General features: G+C 40.6%; 1 protein-coding gene across 1 annotated transcript in view; it reads right to left on the bottom strand.

Annotated features, from left to right (window-relative positions):
* LOC118424783 overlaps positions 1–2,049 on the bottom strand; it is a 29,388-nt gene extending 27,339 nt beyond the window's left edge. Inside the window, exon 1 of the mRNA XM_035833510.1 lies at positions 1,938–2,049. The gene's annotated coding sequence lies outside the window, so the exon portion shown is untranslated. The remainder of the gene's footprint in view (positions 1–1,937) is intronic.
* Between the last annotated feature and the right edge of the window lie 4,295 nt (positions 2,050–6,344).

Genomic DNA, 6,344 nt, shown 5'->3' with positions numbered 1-6,344 from the left:
GCATTTACAAACACATGTAAATACCTGTCTCTTCACACACAGTCTAAGACACACGTTTCCTAATACCATGAAAACCATTAATGTCCGAAGGCATATTTTGAACGAAAACGGATGTCAAATGCATAGAGCCGTTGGGAACATTTTCAAAAAAAAAAAAAAAAAACAAGACTGGCAATAAAAATATTATTGCCATGACGACGATTGAGGGGAACAACAATACAGCTCAAATCAAAAATAGACTGGAACTTCCCCGTCCCACTATCCCTGGCACAATATACGAGCCCACCTGTAACATAAACCTACAGCCAGCAGAAATGTACTATCCCTGGTACAGCATAATGGTCTGCCAGTAACCTAAACCTACAGCTGAGCACTACAGTGTGTAGTGGAGAATAAAAAATAAGGAAGAACGAACTGTTTCCAGCACTTCCGTCCTTGAATGACTTTCTTGCACCTAACCCACATGTTTGTCTTACTTCGTAATATTCCAGTCCTTGGATATTATAATAGGCCTTGAACAACTATATTTGGCTTTGAATATGACAACCATTTGGATGCCTTTATTCCAGATCATGACCTCCATATGAAGTATTTCCTGTCTGTCTGTGTCAAAAACGACACCGAACAACATCATGATAAAGTAATGTCCTGTGATATGCTTCGAACAATGACTGAAGGAATGACATACAGCTGGTAGTATGATGCCGTTGAGACCCTACACATATATACAATGAAGACGATGAACGCCACAGGACCTCAGTAAGTATGGTTTTAGGACAGTGTGACAGTAAGCCAGTCATACACAAAGTAAACTTTGCCGCCAATAGCAAACATGACAAAGTGTTTTCCATGAGCAGTGTGGTGTGATTAGTCCAAAGGGTTTGTCCTTGTCCGAAACTTAAAAAAAAACTTGTAAATCTTCTTTTCTTGTTCTTTTACGGCTTGGCAGAGCAAAACACTGCGTGGTGGAATCTACACTGTTGCTGTTGTTGCGATTGTAAAAGATAAAGAGATATCTGTTTGAGAAAGGTCGTCCCATGGCCGCTTTGATGCCGTAGGGGCAGTGGGTTGTTATGTACTGTGTCTAATACGTGCACACTAATACACAGTATTTTGGAAATGGAATTTGACCCCCCCCCCACACACACACACACACACCGCCTTTTACCTTTCTGAAGACTGAAGCAAGGCACCCATTTTTGCACAAGAGCGGAGTGAGGAAAGTTATGTAAAGCTAAGAGTCTTTCCCAAGGGCACAAGATCAATGGAATGACAGGAATCAAACTCAAGTCTGGATACCGGGACAAATACCCTGCAGTTACGCTACACGACCCCACACTGAGATCGTTGTGTGCATAATACGGTGCCTCACTGAGCGCTTTAGGTTTTCGTAAAAATGAAAGTGTATTTAAGTACGTTTCATGTGAAAGTGTACTCAAGTACGTTTTTATGTTGCTAGGAATACGTTTACTATCGTTGTTTTGAAAGGCACGTGACTGCACAACTTAGGGCATCTGTTAAGTAAAGTTTAACTTATCGTTTACGAAGTGGACTTTTTTCGTGGCAAGGAACAGCACAACATTTTTGAGCAATTAACTTTTCACTAATACCAAGAAAAGAGAAGAAGCTGTACTTCTGTGTCAGACTTTTAAGATCTGTGATACTTTTATATGCAACATTTGTTTTTGTTGTGACCTGTACTTAGTTTGGTTGGGCAAAAGTGTGCAAGAGAGGTCTTCCTTCATTCAATAAAAAGAGAGAGCTGAAACGATGTTTTTCGGATTTGACGTGCGGTGTTTGATGGTAGATCCTACTTGAAGGCTTCTTAACACATGCCCCACTTAAAAATGGAATCTGCAATAAAATACATCGATCAAAACTTTCCGCATGTTAAATCATGGCATCCCCAGAAAACTAGCAAGATATAGCGTACTCACTGTTAAAAGTTATCGACTCAGCTGGGTTGCGCTCTGCGAGGATGCGCTTCAAACATTGGCTGTGATGTTTTAACAGATGTCTTCGCGTTGTCAGGTTCCGTCCCGAAGAAGTGCGGCGCGTGGCGACGATATGATCGCTTATATTACAACGGACATTCACTGAGGCGTCACACGTTTGGCTAAATATAACTTTCCCTTTGAAGTTGTAGTTGCCAGGATGTGCCGCTGGCTGTCTTCAGACATGAGGCTGATGCAACATTGAGATACATATGTAGGGGTGGTGCGTACGTGCCGTTGGTAGGGATGACATCGATCAATTATACTCCCTGTCCACAACAACGGCGCTCTTTCCGCGCTCTCTCTGCGACCTAAAGGTCGGTTCACACTTGCGTATATATTCCGTGGAAGTCCGTATGAGATCTGTATGGTTTTCTTGGCCTCTACCAGGCTCGACAGGTTACCGGGAAAATAATATAAATTGGACAAATATAGACAGATAATATGCCAAACAAGTTAGCTGGCCGTGAATTATGATTTGCGATCAGTTAACATGTTTGGCATATTATCTGTCTATATTTCCCAACTAACTATGTCGAGCACAGACGTCATTCGCACTTTAATATATACGCACAGGTGAACCCGCCATAAAATTTGACAGATCGCTCAACCGATTGCGTAGTAAATATCTCTATACGCATTCTTTGTTCTGTTGTCGTTTCAGTCACAGTTTTACATTTGATATACCGAGTATGAAATCAAATGGTACACACACACATTTAGGTCGCAGTGAGAGCGCAGCACGATCGCCGTCTAGTGGAAAGAGGCTGCCCGTTCACTGCACATCTTTACGAATAGGTACACTACGTGAGTTAAAGCAATTTTCGCATTTCAAGCTATTTCATTCCACCCATAATAAGAGCAAGAACTTAAAAGAAATTACACCACACCTTTGATATGCAGAAATAGATTGATTTTACACGCTAGAAGTTTGTAAATGCGTGACATGTGGTTAATGATTGCAGTCTTTATGGCATTACATGTATATATAGAATCGGGGGAGGGGGAATAAAACGTTAAATTGCTATACCACATTTCTGTAAGGTTCACTACGTAAAAATAAGACCATAGAACGGAGTCAATATCGTTCTATTAAGTTGATTATCATACATTAGTTTTTGTTTTTATTTTTTCCAGGTTAGTCAGACATTCCATATATACTCCGAAACATTAAAATAACCTTAACTAAACGTTTTTTTTTTCATTTCTGAATACACAATTTCCTGTCATGTCAATGTTAAAACGATATATAGAGATGATACTGGCGAAGGCTTAAATCTCAGGCTGACGATCTAAATAAGACTTGCTTCGTGACGGTTTTGTTGTGTCACTATCGGTGTCCTATCTACTACATACCGAACGTATTTGTTTATAGTATTACGCTTTTGTCTAGAAACCTTCTTTGCCGTTGTTTTCACAACATAAAAGTGCCGCGTAATCTTGACTTCATCTGGCGGAACGTTTGTTGCAAAACATCACCTGTCGTACAGACTCACCACCTGTTACCTTAGGTGGTATCTCACTGCACTTAGGGCACCGGTGCGGCACTGCGGGGTTCGTTCACTGCGGCACTGTTATTTTCTGAAGTATATTTTGAACCCGACAGTGCCGCACCGGTGCCGCAAGTGCAATGAGATACCACCTATACAGATTCACCACATGTTATTTAGCACACACAATTTCATGTACATTTCATCTGAAAAGGCAAGGGTATTCGTCCATTCTCCTTTTACTCCGTTTTCATGTGGAGCGGTGAATTTCTAATCACAATATACTATTTGATCTGTCCGCTGAAAAAAATAACGTAGTGTGCGTACAAAACCAATCAACTTTAACCTTTTACACTGTTTCATGCGGGGTGGTGAATTTGCTGATCACAATATACTATTTGATCTGTGTGCTGAATAAAAGTATATTCATATAGTAATAGTAATAGATGCAATTCTGTACTAAACCATGTATCGATACATTTTAAAAAGTTACATTACTCATAACTCTAGGTTTCACAGGTCAACATGGACATACCTTTTCTCACATGCTCGCACGACATACAGGTTAGAGACTGTATAACAAACAAAACCCTGGTATCTTTGTTATGTAGACAACATCCTCTTTTCCTATAAGAGCTGATGTTGACTATTTATGGTCCGAGGAGCCCGGAGAGGTTCCCATGATCAAGCTCAGCAAAGTGTGCCGGGTCGCGCGTGATGTTTTTGTGTGCAGTCCACGTTGTTCGTTGTTTTCACTTGTCGATATGGACATACTTTTTGCACATGCCTGCACGACATACATGTTAGAAACTGTAGAAACGGAGGGAACTTAAAGACCCCAGGCAGACCACGGAATAGTCATTTTCCACAACTATTCGACGTTCAAAGGCGTCGTCAAGACTAATCTTTCCATATTCTTTATTGGAGATCCCGCATGGAAAACAGGCTTTTCCTAATAATTTTTTGTAACCTCTCGACCATCTTTATTTTAGTTTTCCTTTGTGATGTTGTCCACGTTTATGTGTCGTTTACGCAGCCTATAGTATAAGGTTACTTAATTTACAACCTTCCCCTATTGTCACCACTAGGAAAGTCGGCATAGTGCCTTCCACCTGTGTGGAAGAAATACACAGTGTCGGCCGCCATTGTTTACTTATTACATCCGCATGAAGGTTATGTTTTGGGTAGCGTTTGTATGTTTGTATGTTTGTATGTACGTGAGATCGCGTGACGCAGTGGCAGCGTGTTTGGCTCAGGACCAAGAGGTCTCGTGCTCGAATTCTACCGTGGCACCGATCTTGTGCCCTAGGTAAAGGCACTTTACACGGCTCTTCTAACTTTACTCAGGTGAAAATGAGTAACTTCGGCAAAGGCCGTCCCTTGGATAGGACGTTAATTGGAAGTCCTGTGTCTGGGGAGAGCCATGCACCAATCACTTTAAAGAACCCATCACACGTACGTGCGATGGTGTGGTGTTCGATGGAGCAAAACATTCTGTCTGGCGTTGGTGATTAACTAAAATCACCCGGACGGGAGACCTGGCTCATCCCCTGCTGTCAGGGACTGTCAACAAATTAATTGGCCATATTGTTCCTCTATCCAAACAAAGAGATGACATTTCATGTTTCAAATGGCCAAAAGTTGCAATTTTGTCAATGGCCTGCGACGAATGTGATTGAGATTTACATAACAAAGTTTTCATTTCTTATATAAATCTCAATCACATTCGTCGCAGACCATTCCCGCCATTGTGTGATTTTGATGCCGGAGATTTTTAAGCAGGCTGTGACTGAACCAGCCCCTGACAAGGGTCGAAGGCATACATTTCCATAACAGAAGAGGTAAACTTTGTGCCGCAACTTGATCATCTTAAAAAATAATACAATGTCTTGTTCTAAGGCTCCCTTTCCACTAGACGGCGATCGCGCTGCGCTCTGACTGCGACCTAAATAGAATATGTGTACCTACACTTTCATACTAGGTATATCATACAAAATGTAAAGTGTAAAGTCAGCAAAAAGCAAAAATGTAAAAAGATTCGTTCATTTCTTACACAATTCGTTAAGGGGTATGTCAAATTTAGGTCGCAGAGAGCGCGCGACGAGAACGCTGTCCTAGTGGAAAAGGGGATATAACGATATTTTTCGTAACAAGTCAAGATTGTTGATGTTTAAAGGAGATGCCTTGACCTCTGCTGCAGTATTGTATATCTAACGGTAGTTGTTAAAAGAGTAGGAAAATGTAGCCATTCTTTTTTTTTTATGAATATATGGCAACATAAGCCCCGAACCTACATTACCTAGTACCAGTACTTATCACTTTGAACAAAAGATTATACACCCTACAAGCAGGTGAGGTACTTAACTATTCTCATTAAAATGCTCGTTAAGAACATTTTTAACGTATAGTATATCATTTATTTAGAGTTTCATGTTCTTGTCCTTGGCAGCCCCGAGAATCATGAGGTTTTTATTTGTGTTTGTTGCCTGCCTGGCCGGTGTCGCCTGCGTCGTGTCATCTGAAATTGGATGTGCTAATCGTTTGGTAAGTAATACAAAAGGAACTAGAGTTCCACGACCCCATACCTTCGCCAAATTATCCCTACCTTTATAACTGCTGTATCAATTGTGTTTGTCATTAATTATGCAAATAAGGCTCTCATTTGCATAAATCCTATTAGTTGATCATCTCCTTCACTAGAGAACAGACATATAAATCTATGTTGAAAAGAAGGCTTTTATCGAATTTTCTGATACTTTATGCAAATGTCTCATTTGCATAATTAATATTCAACGATGTTCACCTGTACATAACTTCCAAATGCTACAAGTAAGAAGTTCCCGTCATTTACCACAATTAC

This window comes from Branchiostoma floridae, chromosome 10 (genome assembly GCF_000003815.2).
Source record: "Branchiostoma floridae strain S238N-H82 chromosome 10, Bfl_VNyyK, whole genome shotgun sequence".
Lineage (NCBI taxonomy): Eukaryota > Metazoa > Chordata > Leptocardii > Amphioxiformes > Branchiostomatidae > Branchiostoma > Branchiostoma floridae.
Note: the sequence above shows the minus strand (reverse complement) of the source record. Positions and strands in the feature narration are given on the sequence as shown.